This window comes from Ambystoma mexicanum, chromosome 6q, assembly GCF_040938575.1.
Source record: "Ambystoma mexicanum isolate Mex_15411 chromosome 6q, UKY_AmexF1_1, whole genome shotgun sequence".
Classification (NCBI taxonomy): domain Eukaryota; kingdom Metazoa; phylum Chordata; class Amphibia; order Caudata; family Ambystomatidae; genus Ambystoma; species Ambystoma mexicanum.
The window spans coordinates 1,642,757,488-1,642,773,148 of NC_090937.1; the positions used below are offsets into that span (position 1 = coordinate 1,642,757,488).

The 15,661-nt window shown below is 43.5% G+C and overlaps 1 long non-coding RNA gene across 1 annotated transcript in view; it reads right to left on the minus strand.

The window, feature by feature from the left end:
- Window positions 1-3,372: 3,372 nt before the first annotated feature.
- Window positions 3,373-15,661, minus strand: part of LOC138516957 (uncharacterized) — a 37,361-nt gene continuing 25,072 nt past the window's right edge. Inside the window, exon 2 of the long non-coding RNA XR_011282335.1 lies at window positions 3,373-4,937. This is a non-coding gene — a long non-coding RNA (uncharacterized lncRNA). The remainder of the gene's footprint in view (window positions 4,938-15,661) is intronic.

Below are 15,661 nucleotides of genomic sequence, written 5' to 3' on the forward strand. Positions count from 1 at the left end.
GAAAGGACCCTACGTAGAAATGAAAGTTGGGAATAGAGAGCACAGTTTTCTCGTAAACACAGGTGCACAGAAGGGCTCAATAGACCACCACTTGGTTCCAGGAATTCCCCCGTCAGGGCAAAAGAATGTTTCAGTAGGGTTCGCAGACACCCCAGTAATTAGTCCCGTGTCCCAATCAGTACCAATAAAACTAGGACCATTCACTGAATATTGTCCGTTCATGTTGACACAGAATTGTGAAGAAAATCTATTAGGCTTAAACTTGTTGAAGAAACTAAGTGTGATTATCCATTGTACTCCTGATGGAGTGTTTTTGACAATAGCACCACAGAATGTACCAGTGTCCGAGTTCCTGTCGAAACCGCTGTCGAAAGAGTTAAGTAAAGTACCAACTTGTACATGGGCAATGAATGAGAATGATGTTGGGTGTTTGAAAATAGAGCTGGTGAATATTGTTTTGCAAGAAGGAGTAACATTGCCACGTATTCCCCAGTATAAAATTTCAATTGAAGGTGAGAAAGCATTGAAATGTATCGTTTCAGATTTGGTCAAAAGAAACATAATTGAAGAGATTACTGGTAGCACTTGTAACAGTCCCATTCTTCCAGGTTATAAGAAAGGAGGTAATGAAATACCATTCCGTTTCATAATTGATTTACGCGCATTGAATAAAGTAGTTGATCCCCAGTTCCCGTTGGTCCCAGACGTCACTACAATTTTGTGATACCTGCTGCAGCTACATATTTTAGTGTAGTTGACCTTAAAAATGCATTTTTTAGCATTCCAGTACACCAGTATAGCAGATACTTATTTGCTTTCATGTTAGGAGGGTGGTTATTCACATGAATTCCATAAGGTTACACTGAAAGCCCAAGTATTTACAGCAGGGCATTAAAAGAACTAGACATGTTAGAATTACCAACGGGATGGGTACTATTGCAATACATAGATGACCTGTTAATTGCTGCTGATACAGAAGAGATTTGTAAAGAGTGTACCATTTTGTTGTTGTCACATTTAGCAGAACATGGCCATAAAGCTAGATTGAAAGAATTCCATTATTGTCAAAAGGAGGTGGCATATTTGGGCTCCCTACTTTCTAAAGAGGGGAGAAGACTGACACCTTAAACAGAACGCAGACGCAACGCCTCACATCCGCTAGATTGACTAGATATGAAATTGTCCTGTTCGCACCAAACATTCACATTTTGAGGTGTTGCGCTTTGAATCCTGCAGAATTAATGCCACTGCCCAGGGAAGAAATAGGCGAGAATGAATCACCTCCCCATGATTGTTTAATGGTTACTGAAGAAGAAACGAAAGGAAGAGTTGATTTAACAGACACCCCACAGAAAGAGCCAGATGGAGAACTGTTTGTGATGGCTCCGTTTTAAATTTCCTGACGGCACATCAACGGCTACCTATGCCGTTACGACAATAAAAAACATTGTAGAAAGCAAAAGAATCCCCTACAATTCCACACAAGCAGTAAATTGGGGAGGTACTTGTTACTTAGGGATTCTATTTCCCGGGGTATTTTTTTCAAAAACGTCAGACATAGCAAAATTATCTAGATCAAGGCTGCGACGAGATGAGGAAGGAGGATTAATCACAGAAGACATAGCAAAATCATTTATACCATTTTAGGGTCAAGCAATAAATTCATATAAGACAACTGTCCTGGATTTTAGAGAAAACAATAAATGGAACAATGGATATATTGTATAATATGACTCTGGAGGAAAAGGCAATTAGATTAATGACACTTCAAAATAGGATGGCTCTTGACATAGTTTTGACTGATCGTGGAGGAGTTTGCAAAATCGTGGGGTCATCGTGTTGCGTATTTGTAAGTGACTGAGCCCTACAATTTTGGAGGCAATAAGAAAATTACACATCCTGAGCTCTGACCTCCATCCCCCAGTAGGTAGTTGGGAATTAGACACAAGCTCCTGGTTTTGGGAATTATTAAGCTCATGGGGATGGAAATTGGTTGCAATTCTAGCAGCGGTGCTCTGAGTTTTCCTAACATGTTGTTGTTGCATACACTGTCTACCAATAATTTGCACTGAAGTAAGTGATGAATGCATACACATGGGGACACAGAAAAGAACTCCCGGATTGAATACAAACACGAATCACGAAATGAACACAGTGAAAGAATTCATGTCTATTAATATGAATGATAATGATGACGATAATAGCAGTATGCAGAGTTCAGAATCAGATACATGGTCAGAGGAAGACGCGATGTTTGGTTGATGCGTTTGGCTTACGGCCAAGAGGAAGGTTTGTGAGTCTAGAAAATACCCTTCCATAGCATAGATGGTATATTATGTTGGCCTAAAACCAACCACATCATATATCTAGCACCGTCAGTACAGAATCATCAGCATGACCAGAGAGCGTCCATTTTGTAGTAATAGAATTCGCCATTTTGGTAATTTTCGCTTTCTTTGCTTTTCTGTTCAAAATGCTTTGCTGTAAGTGAATTCCATTTCGTTCTGCTCATGCACAGAGCAAGGCCACAAGCTACATGTTGAAAGACCGCCCAGACAGCAATGCACCGGTTTCCTCCCTCACAAGTCCTTGGAAGTAAGCAGAAAGGCATTTAATCACTACGCAGGTGCCAGCTAGTCTCGCTGGAGCGGCAGAAACTGTAGAAATAGACAGTTAAAGGCTTGAATTATACTCACTTTCACGGCCCCCCTTTCCTGGGCCCCATTAGATTGAGCCGACCTCTAGCTCGCAAATAGAAACCAAGAGATAGTGTCCCTCCTACGAACACAGCTTGCTTGCAGAACAAGAGCACTATGTTCTTGGTAACAAAGAATCGTGTCTGCACTTTCACAGATTGCAACTGTTGCTGAATAACTGTCTTTGACGGTATCATATTCGTCATAATTGTCATAATTGACAATCATCAAACCATTGCAAAGGAAGATGCATTATGGGCGGTTTTGAGTGTGTCACTACTGATAATATGGTGGTCATTTTGTATATATGTAACTGATGTAAAATGTTCGCTCTCTTGCGTCCCACGAGGTCTGGGTGACACACGTTGCGGGACGTGAGACCCAGTCGGCCGACTGAGACTATCTGCTTTGCAATAAACCCTTGATTTTGGGAATTGAACCTCGTGTCTGGTGTATCAGTTTGTGTGTGGTGATTGTGCCTTGTTTCCATTCACGAGGGTACCCTAGGGGCCACGTCAGCTGCTCTCAAGCTAGGTCTGCACTTTAAGAACATTTAGTAATATTACACTGTCAGTTTGCAATGCTTGTAAAAAAGTCAGTATATTTTCCATACTGACTAGAGAACACCATCACAATGAAACATAATCGGACCTAATGAATAAAGAAAAGACCCAAGTTTCCTATAGCCATTTTTTTATTTATTTGCTTTAGAGGCTATACAAACATTAAGAACATTTGTATAATACCTTCATAAGGCCTTTTCTATGGAAATTTGCACATAAACAATAATTTTTTCTCTTCTCATATACTGCACTGAGCGCATTCATAGCTTCCCGTTTCATGAGTGGCACTTCCATGATGTTGCTTTTTGGGTGTCCTTCCTGTGTATAATGATTTTAAAATGCCAATTGAATGGTATATCCTTTTGTATATTCTGCATGAATTATATACTTCTGAATGCACTAAAAGCAAGACAGGCAAAATGTGCTAAATAAAAACTCATCATTGAGTATACTCTCTATACTCGAGCATTTTAAGTTACAATGGCACGGTCAACTAAAATTCTAAATAAATACATTTCTCAAGTATTACTTTTCTGGTTTGTGCTCCCAGCATAAGAAAAGTCCATATCTTCCCTTTCCTCTGTAGAGACAAGAGCAATACACCGTTCATAGTAGAATGTCACCATTGCTATACAAGAAGCCAGAAAAGAACCAGAAAGTAGGTTAAGAGGATGAATATTCATTTCACAGAGCCAGTTTTTGCTGCAAGTGTATTTTCTGGTGTCTGTTTGCGTGCGATGATTGGCTAAAGCCTTTCCCACATTCACTGCATGAAAATGGCTTCTCTCCTGTGTGAGTTCTGTGATGCAAGGTTAGCAAACTTTGGACACTGAAACATTTCCCGCACTCAGAACATATGTACGGTTTATCTTGTGCATGGAGTTTTGTATGCTTGTTCAGCATTGTTGAATCCTTGAAACTCCTCCCGCATTCAATGCATAGAAATGGGTTGTTCTCATTGTGTACACTATGGTGCCTCGTCAAGTGTGATGCTTGGCGGAAACATTTACCACATTTACCACAAGAATATGGTTTCACTCCAGCATGCACGGCCTTGTGAGCGGTCAGATGCGCCATTTGGTTGAAACGTTTACAACATTCAGTACATGCATATGGTTTCTCTTTTGTGTGGATTCGCTGGTGTTTTATCAGGTACGAGGCAGAAATAAAGCTTTTCTCGCATTCTGTGCATGCATAGGGCTTCTCACCTTTGTGTATCGCTTTGTGCTTAATCAGCGATGAACCGTCACTGAAACTTGTACTGCATTCCCTACAGCTATAGGGTTTCTCTCCGGTGTGTGTTCTTTGATGTGTGACAAGGGATGACATCCAACTGAAACCCTTACCACATTCAGTACACAAAAATGGTTTTTCCCCCGTGTGACTTCTTTGATGGTTAATCAGCAATGAATGGGTTACAAACTTTCTACCGCAATCAATGCACACATGAGTTTTCTTTCCTTTGATTTCTTTCAGCTTTTTCGTAATGCTCTTATCCAATCCAGATGACTGATGTATAGTCGTGGCTTCATTTTCATTTACTCTTGTCCTTGGGTCTTCCATTTCCCAACACTCAATATCTTTCTTTTAAGCTGTTCTTGGTAACGTTCTTTGGAATGTCTAAAACTGCATGACCATCACTGTATGTCCCCCATGCATGGGATTGCTTGGCCAAAGCCTATTTAAAAGAATGAAATACATATATTAGAATTTAAAGCTCATTGTGAAGTAACTGATCAATGCTACAGTCAAGAAATCATCCCCATAGGTACATGATAATCTGCATTAATTTGTTACTTTCTGTACATTTTTCTCTGCCAAGAGCATTGTTGTGGCTACTATAAAAAAAAAAAAACAGGAGCAGCAACAAACACTTTAATATTGTTGGCGAGATCTTTATAAGTGGAAGCACCTTACTATAAATTAGATCCTATCTGAGACCTCTGTAAATTGCCAGGCAGCTGACTAGTTGACTGACTCCCAGCTCCTGCCGCTAATCATGACAGTATGTTGCTTTGTTACTGAGTATGCGGATGCTGTGGGAGCTTTGAGAGTACCAGAGGGTGCGCGTATGTGAGGAATGAATCACATCAGTGAATCCTTGGTGTCCCAACTTGTGACACCAAACTTAAACTCCTTGCCTTTTCCATTGTGTAGCACACAAGCAAACCCTTTCCAATAGGGCTTTACAAGGGAATATTCTTGTGCATTCAACATTTCCTTAAATTATGATGTGTGCTGGTGCCTTCAAGACATGGCATTTTATGTGAACAGAAATTATGCCAAAATGCCTCACTATGCCTACTCTGCTCTGGGTTTCCCTACCTACCCAAACTAAAGGGAAACACTAACACAGGAAGTCTGTCCCTCACACAAACATCAAATACCAACAGAAATATATGGCATTTCAAATCAACAGTAATGTTCACAGTATTGTGACAACCTTTTAACCACCTGGGTGATCTAAATTCCCCAGGATTCAAAGTATGTTCAGTTTCAATGTTCATAGGTAATTCCAGATAGATAGCAAAGTCTTAGTTCAGTTCTTAAAATGTCTCAATGTGAAGATCTGTCAACCACAATCCCAACAAAAGTACATATTCTTGGTGAAATATAGATGTTCCACTTCCTTTGAATAGCATCAATGTTATATCTTCCACAATGCCGTTTACCACTTCCAGTTATCCAAGAAGACTTGACACAGTTCAAAAAGGAAAACAACTTCTAGAATGTTTGAAGACCACTAGTCTTATTTTAAAGTAATTATTCCTCTATTCAGGTTAGAATTCACAATAGGTATATTTGTCCGTATGACTTCACAGTTGTATTGCTTCTAAACAACTTCTCTTCTATTAAAGTTTACCATGAGGACATTCACAGCGTTCCAAATCAATGGAACCACTGAAGTCTTGCATCTACTGACAACTAGATATACCACAGTACTTTGTATTTCAAGACAGTTTTGGACAAGAGTCAAGTAAATCACTCCAACACCTTCAACCAGGCAAGGCACTCTTCCTCTGAATATCTCTCTTCAAGAGGGGCAGACTCTTTGCCTATCTTGTCTGTATACCACCAATAACAGCACAAGATTGCCCTTTGGACCCACCTCTTCCTTCTGCACCAGTTTCTGGCAATAAAAGGTTGCGTCAACTTCCAACTGTGTTCATAAGCCACAAGGTTTCCATTCCCCCAGCTTAGCTTTCATCTCTATGCCAACTGTAAGCCAATTAATTACCCTGAAGCCTTGGTGCTAGTCTCCTTGCTTCAGTTAATGCGTGCACACTTGTAGCTTGGGCAAGGTTGAACTTATATTGGTCTCAGAGTAATTGTAGTACTGTTTTCTGGCTTTCAGAAAGGGCGTTTTCCAATTCAAAGAGGGGCCACTCTTGGCTTGGGCAATGCTTATGCTCTCTCCCACTGCAGTTACAATATTTAAATACCTAGCTTCTTTTGAGAGTAACGATTGTTGGTAAGAAAAAAGAAGTTCAATCTTCACTTGGAAAACAAAATTAGGCACACACAACCACTTCTTGTTAAGATTTATAAGCTTTAAGTGTTCAATAATGCTTTTGCAATGTTCAGTCCCTTTAATGAGAGACACACTCAACCACTTCTTAGCTTAAGGGTTTAACAATGGGCGTTTAGCAGTGCTTGTTTCTAGGCGAGTTAAAGGACTGCTTTGGTTCACATGCAAGTGCTACTTTCCATTGTTCCCGAACAACTTCTACTCGCTTCTGCTTCCAAGCGAGTTAACATTCAAGCTGGATACTATTGCCGGAAGTGCTCGCGCAAGGAAACAGAACTCCAGGTTTGACTCACTGACTTCTGTGATCCTCTTCCTGCATGTTGCACAATTTCTACTGCTTCTGGCTCACTTGGGACCCATACCCTTCTTCCGCCAAGGTGTCCTCGGTCCAGCCACTCAACATAGGACCCGCGACTCGACCACAGCTTCTCGCCTCGGTCTCCAACATGTTTCCTGGCCAGCAATCAGGCTCACATGTGGAAAGACAGTTGTGCTTCGCAGCCTCTACACTTCAGATTTTGGGGGTTTGGGGGGCAGGACCCTCTCAGAACAAGCAGGTGTAATCTGCTGCAGCTACATTCCGGCATCTCTCTTGTTCTCCCACTTCTTCTTGGTTTGCCAGCACTGTGCCTGCCCCTGAGGAGGCCTTTCATGCCTCCCAGTTTCCTTTAGGTATAGTCTGTTAGGCTTAATTGCCTGACCGTTGCTACGGCATGCTTCTTCAGCCCTCTTCATCATCCCAGTACTCATGGGAGTATGGGACTTGTAGTCCTCATTAACCAGGTTAGATCTTTCAACCACTGTTTAGCAAACAGCCATCAAAAGGTTAGAATTACGGGGGAAGTTAAAAAGGGGTTCTTCCCAGTCTTACTGACTGTTCCCCCCCCCTCATATGATCCTCCCACAGTATACCACCCCCAGAATGGGGATCACAAAGTCTGCCTTTCCCTAGCCACCTGGGAGGAGACTTTAGGCATGGGTTTATTGAGGGGTCCGTAGGATTCATCGCAGAGTACAGAGGGAAAAATGGTATACAATGTTCATGTTCCTTCTAGTCCAAGATTGGAGGAAAGCTGGGCGTATGTAAATCTAATCATCAGAAATACGATTACAGTCAGTAATGCATGTCTTCTGATGCTTGTGAATCTGCTTTGAATCACAAGTGAGCAGTACCAGGAAGTGTGAAGGAAATGTAGCAAAAAGGTCTTAGCAGCGCCTGTCCTACCTGAGAATCAAACAGTGTGCATCTGAGCAGTAAATGTTGAGTGAAAGTGCAAACAGAACTCAAGGTAGCTGCTTTGCAAATAGAATCAAGAGGAACATTTGCAATAAAGGCTAGAGTAGCTCCTGTGCCTTGAGCAGAGTGAGCGCTAGGCGTAAAGGGTAAATCTCTCTTGGCAAGAGAATAACACATTGTGATGCATTTAACAATCCATTTAGAAATAGCTGATTTAGAGACAGGGTCGCCTTCTCTCGCAGCAGCAACAAACAAATAATTGGCGTGTCTTTCTTAGTGTTTTCGTCTACTCAAGTTAATACACCACTGTTCTATTAACATCTAGTGTATGGAGGCTTATTTCAGCTGAGTTTGGTAGATTCTCAACGAAAGTAGGAAGGTCGATGGATTGATTCACATGGAACTTAGAAAATAATTTAGGCGCAAAGCCTGGGTGTGTGTGCAGTACAACCTTCTCCTTATGGATGGTCACAAATGGGTGTTGAACTGAGAGAGCCTGCAGTTCACTCGCTCTTCTTATAGAGGTAATGGCCACTAGGAAGGCAGTCTTATAGGTGAGGGCCTTAAGACTGGCTATATGCATTGGCTCAAAAGGAGGTCCCATTAGTCTTGCGAGAACAAAATTCAAGTCCCATCCGGGAGATGGGTTAGAAATTGGAGGGTGAAGTCTTTTTACCCCTTCAATGAATGCCTTAATTACAGATATTTTTCACCATGAAACCTTGCTATACACAGAGGGCAGCAAGGTGGACCTTTAGAGAAATGAAAACAAGTCCTGAATCTAAGAGGTGTAGTAGATAAAGGACTATATCTACGAATATATAACAGTCAATAGCGTTGATGATTTAGTATTGCACCAAATGACAAAACGTTTCCATTTATTGCAATAACAATGCCTGGTGTAAAGATCTTTGAGGTAGTTAGAGCCCAAAATCTATGACTTCAGGAGACAAGCTGCTAAGTTGAGTGTTTGGGGGCACGTGCAGTGTTTTCCCTAGGTCTTGTGACAGCATGTTGTATGGGCATATCCGTTTCCTGGGAGGGGAGACGGACATTCTCATAAAATGAGCGGACCGTGGCTGCCGGGCCCACAATGGTGCTACCAGGATCAGTGTGACTTGCTCTGGTGCATCTTGTGCACTATCCTGTTGAGACAGGGAATCATGGGGAAAGTGTAGGCATATCTCCCAGACCATGTTATCCAGATACCGTTCCCCTTAGACGGTTTCTGAGGGTAACTGGACACCTAATCTGGGCACTGGGCGTTCGACAGAGTTGCAAAGAAATTGATGTCTGTATGACACATTCTGCAAAGATGTTGAGTAGAATATGCTCTTGCAAGTGGCACTGGAACACGCTGTGGTGATAGGAATGTTCTGTGACAGTTGGGATGGCCCTAGAGAGCGAGTGCCCCCCTGTTTGTTCAGATAGTACATGGTTGCGGTGCTGTCTGTGAGGACCAGAACTGTCTTCCCCTGTAAATGTGTTTGGAATTCTTTCAGTGCTTTCAACACCGGCAGTAGTTCCAACAGATTTATATGTTTGGACGCTATTGATGGAGACCACATGCCATGCACTGTCAGTTCTAGGAGGTGTGCTCCCCATCCTGACAGGGATGCATCTGTGGTGAGAGAGGCTTCTACTGCGGTGGTGGTAAAGGCCTTCCCCTTCAGAAGGTTTTCCTTTGACCACCACTGCAGAGACTGAAGGAGGGCTGTCGAGGTAACCACTAGATCATCCCACTGACCGCTTTCCTGACACCATTGGCTCAAGAGCTACTCCTCCATGTGGTGCATGCGCAGACAGGCGTGTGGAATCTGGAAATGCAGGATGCCATCATCCCCAGTAGCCACATGGCTTTCTGTACAGTCATCCAGCGACTGGATACATACTAAGGGATCTGGAACAACATGTTTTGAACCCTCCATTCGGAGCGGAAGATGAGAATGTCTTCTGTCTGAATCAGTGTCCCCAGAAACTTTGACTTGTCTGTTTCTCGTTGAGAATCCCAGATTGAGCCAGAGATCATCTGTCTTTTGAGTGTTCTCCAGACGCGTTTCAAACGAGTCTCCAGTTATGAGCCAGTCATCGAGATAAGGGTACACTGAAATGGACTACTTGTGCAGGTGAGCTGCCGCTACTGCTAATATTTTCCTAAATACCCTTGGAGCGGAGGCAATACCAAAGGGGGGTACCTTGAACTGATAGTGGGTGTTCTCCATCTTGAACCCAAGGCACTTTCTGTGAGCTGGCAACATTGAAATAAGAAAGTATGCATCTTTCATATCCAATGTGGCCATTTAATCCCCCTGTTGCAGAAGTGGGATTACTTCCTGTAGAGTTGTCATCCTGAACTTTTGCGGCTTGACAAACTTGTTTGCAGGACACATGGTTATATCCTTTTTAGGTACAAGGAAGTATATTGAATAAATACCCTTGTTAACCTGAAGATGAGGGGAAACCTCAATCACTCCCTTTTAGAGTAGGATCTGGAACTCTTCTAGCAAGATCTGTAGATGTTCTGTTGACAGTCGTCTACTCTTGGATGGATGGCAGCGGGGTGGTTGCAGGAATTCTATGCAGTAAATGTGGGTGATGGTTTGAGTATCCACTGGTCCGAAGTGATGCCATCCCATGCATGGGTAATAGATGTTAATCTCCCCCCTTCCATGGAGACATAGGAGGGGAACCATAATGCGGAGTCATTTGTTAGCCGAAGTTGGAGAGCCTCTGGCTGCAGATTGTCTCCCTCTACCCTTTCCGTGCTGAAATCCCTTACGTTGGGTGGACTGGAAGCTGCTCCTTGTCTGGAAAACCAAGGAGTCGCTCCTGTTCCGTAGATTCCCCTGGGAGGAGTGGGAAAAACCTTGCCTGCGAAAGGACTGACAGGGTTTTAAAGGTGTCTTGTTGGATTTGGCAGAGATTTGATTTAACGACTTTAGAGTCTTGTACTCTTTTCTTGCAGTTTCGAGGGCCTCATTGACCATCTTACCGAAGAGAGCAGTGTCTTCCACAGGCTTGTTGATGAGAGAAGCCTGAGTCTCTGTCTTAAACCCTGGGTTTTTGAGCCATGCATTGCACTTTAACACGGTCCTCTGTGCGAGAACACGCCCCGCTGTTTCAGCCGAATCCAGAGTGTTCTTGAGGATGTTGTTTGTCACCGGACGCCTTTTCAGCCATCACTGTTAAGAGATGTGTGCGAGTAGGCTCTGGAGTGTTCTGAAGGCCATTCTGGGCATTGCAGTAACTTGCCAGGAGCATAGTATTATTGGTGATATGAGTGCAAAAGGCAGCCGAGGTGGTGATCCGTTTGCTCACAGCGTAAAGTTTTTTCCAACCTTGTCCGGTGAAGACTCCGACTAGGATATTTCTACCCCTGCCCTTTTTCTGGTGGTTGTTACCACCAATGAGTCCAGAACCGCATGTCTTCTGATATACAAGAGATCCGAGGGCACTGGACGGAATATGTTCTCCACTCTAGTGTTAACAGTCCACTTGGTGTAATGAGGAAGGGGCAAGGCGTTTCTTCACCGAGTTCAGGAGAGGAATTGCCCGACTGATCTGGACCTTCTCCTTAAGGAAATCCTCCAGGAAATCTGTGTCGGGTACAGCATCCTGGGTGACTATTTTTAAGGGGTCAGAAGCCTTCTTGAAGAGGTTGATGAAGAGTATCTGATCTTTTAAGGGCAACAAGTGCACCTGGAGCACCGGAGGAGCAGAATTCGCTCCACCAATGCCGGAGCAGTGCCACCATCTACATAGGTGAGGCCAGGGGTGTACCCCTGCTTCATCCTGGTTGACACCTCGCCCGATGAATTACTGCGCCTCGAGCAGATTTAAAATCTGCATTGTGTGTGTAATCTCAATGCAAGATACCTTAAAATAGCGTCTAAGCCAAGGTCCCTGCCTTTGCCACGAGATTCATGATTTCTGCCAGCCTCCATTAAAGTCCACGAGGTTGCGGGCATTCAAAGATGGCTGACCGCATTTTCAACCTGCATCACACAGCCCCTATTTGCCACGGATAGCCGTGATTGTCTGATCTTCTGCACATCAAGCCAATACTGTCGCCGGCAGGCGAACACTGGCCAACCCACTAAGGCCTCCCAACAAGGCTTCCTGTCCTGAGCCTGTCCAGAGTCGACAGAGCCCATGGCCAGAACGCTGCCCGTCCGTACTTGGCACTAGAACGTTGCTGATGCTGCTACTCCTACTACTTGGTAATATACATACCGTAAGACATTTGACGATTTTCTAAACGCAGTAGTTTATGATCTAATGTCTCCAGCTACCCGCCAGTAACCCTAGCATGCCTTACTCTGCTATATTCATCTGCCTCTAGGTCGTCGGTACCTAACCATCAGCATTCCATATTGCTATCACCCTATCCAAATGCCATGGTTATTTGCATCTGCATGAAAGATCTGTACGGATTGGAAAGTGCCAACTGCCTAGTTGCATTCTTGTAGTATCCACTAGCCACTTGGTATATGATAACATGCCTGGCACTCCTTGCATTCCCTGTTCATTGTGTCACTATCAAGTAACTTGGATTCTGCATTGCGCACTCCTACAACCTCACCCTTCTATCTGAACATAGCTATACTTGCCTACCATTGCCCGTATTGCTCGTGTCAGTAAGCACACTCTTTGCCCACTCGCCTCGTGCCTTTGCCCATGGGCTTGCCCATCTGAAACTGACCCTGCCTCTTGTGTACATCTGTTATTAGCCCCACCAGAATGTGATTGTGTACATTTAAGAGTGACTTTGCCTATTTTGAAACTGATCCTGCCTATCCATGCGCATCTGTTTTTAGCTCCACCTTTAAAGTGATCCTAGCGTTTTTTTTCTGAAAACAATCTAGCCCATCCATGTGCATTTGAAACTAGTTCTGACCCTAAAATAATTTTAAACTATACAGAATCGACTCTTGTTCAGTCTGACACTAGTGACTTTTGCCCCACCCTAACCACATGAGCTTACCTCGCGACTACTCTCAACTGGTCTAGTCTAGTTCATGAGCAAATTCCTAAGGACCCTGATAATCCATTTAATATTAGGCCTCCTTGCCATTATGGCCGCTGCCTCTCTGGCCTCATGTTTACCTAAGAACTGAAATTTGAGATCGAGATCAAGACTGCCCCGCCTCTACGAACCCAAAACAAACATAGCAGCAGAGGCACCATACGTAATGCTGCCCAACCCAGAGAATTATCCAATAAAGGTACACTGCAGCACAACTCTTATAATCTGACCCCTGCACATCTTGCCATAATGACAAAAAATTCCCGAAGAGTTAACCTACCCATAGCTAATCATCCTCCTACTACCAAACCTACAAGCACCCTATCACTATCGGGGTTGCTTATTAATGCCAGATCTATAGTGGCTCACGCTGTTGATATCGCCGACACCCTAACTAATGAGAACCTGGAGATGCTTGCCATAACTGAAACTTGGCTCCACGAGGCTGCAGGCCCCGCCCTTGTGACAGCTGTACCGGATGGCTACCAGATCCTGCGAGATACTGACAGCTAAACTTCACCTCTCTAACAACCGTACCCTTAATATCCATGTGGTCTACAGACCGCCTGGACCACTAGGAACCTTCGAGGACGACCTAACTTGTCTCCTAGCTAACAACACTAAAGACCATGCCCAAATCCTACTGCTGGGAGTCTTTAATCTCGGCCTTAATGACAATGATGACAAACATGCACAATCAGCGGCTGCACTTCTGAAGGACTATGTGCTGGCTCAAAAAGTCACCACCCCTACCCACATCAAAGCAAGGACCCTAGATTGGGTCACTGACCTGAATTGTAATACTACTATTACCAACATTACCCAGCAATCCTGGACTGACCACTATCTAATCACCTTCACTGCCTCTCTTTACCTCATCCGCCCCAAAACGAGTTATGGCACCGCCACTCCCTACTAGAAGTAAAAAGGACATTAATGCGGAAAAATGACTTCTGCATCTTCTCCCCTCTCTTAACAAGCTAGCCAACAACACAGACTCCACCCTACTAGTGGAGGTCTTTAATAGCACCATGACTAAGGCTCTAGACACTATTGCACCTGTCAAACTCTGCAAAGGTAGACAGAAATCTCACCTTAATTGCTTGGTTCACACCCCAAATGAAAGAATTAAGGATTAAAAAAAATCTTTAATCAATTTGGCGCCACTAGCCCACCGAGGAGAATAAAGCTAAGTTAACTAACCTCTCTAAACTATACAAGAATGAAATAACTAGTACAAAAAAAGAATATATTCAATGACAGAATATCCAAGGCAAAATCGAACACTGAGGAACTATTCTCTATCCTTCGCAAGATGGAATCACCAATACCACAGGTTGATAACACTCCTAAGGACAAACCTTGGTGCACCGACATACACAATGCCCTATCGAATAAAATCACCTCCCTCCAAATCAAAATAGCTAAAAAGAAAGCTTCTTTGCTCTTACCTGCGGAGCCTCTACCTCAGCAACAACCCTTAATCACACAGGACAGTACCACTCTACCTTCAACTTCAAGAAAATGTCCATCGCTGAAACAGAAAAAAATCATACTCTTACTTAAACCCTCTAACTGCAAAGGAGACAAATGCACAGCCCAAATTATAAAGGATGCAGCTAGAGACTTAGCCCCATTCATTTCGAAGCTCATCAACGCCTGCTTCAAGACTAACCTAGTGCCTAATAACCTTAAACAATCCTGGGTGCTCCCACTACTTAAAAAACAAACGCTAGACCCATCAATCCCGACTAATTACAGACCCATATCCACTGTCCCTTTCTTACTCAAAATCATTGACAGAGTAGCTTACCTACAAATACAGGTCTATCTAGAAGCTAACCACTTATTAGGATCACGTCAGTCTGGCTTCCGCACCCTCCATGGCACAGAAACAGCCTTGATTGACCTTAAGACCCAAATTGATGAGTCGATGGACACTGGGAAATCAGCTATGCTACTCCTCTTTGACCTATCTGCAGCTTCCAACCTAGTGGATAATGCATTATTATGCAACCACTGTAGGTCAGCTGCCCATTTCTCAAGTGATGCCATAACCTGGGTTCAGTCCTTCCTAGCTAACCGTACAATGAGAGTCTTATCCCCTCAGCAGCTGCTGATCCCATACAAGTCCCCTGCGGCGTACCTCAGGGATCTTTTGTATCTCCCATTATGTATAACATCTTTGTTTGACAAGTTGGACAGTTTGGGTGTCACCTATACTAACTACGCAGATGACACCCAAATCCTCATTCCCCTTTCGAGCAACTTCCTGGAGGACTCAGCCTTAGTAAATAAGATATACCTCCTCATTCAGGCATGGATGGCATCCCATGGCCTATGCCTGAACAACGACAAAACGGAGCTACTGATCCTAGGTACAGAGATTGCCATCAAAAATACTCAACCCCAGCTATGCATCATTCAACATTGACAATGTCATCAAAGTGATGCCTGCAGTTAAAACCCTTGGCTTCTACCTTGACTCTGCACTTAACCTTAAGAAGCAAGTCAATTCACTAGCATCATCAACAGCATATACTTGCAAACTGATCCGAGCCTGCAGACCATGTCTCTCAAACTAGCCGTATCACCTTAGCCAATGCACTT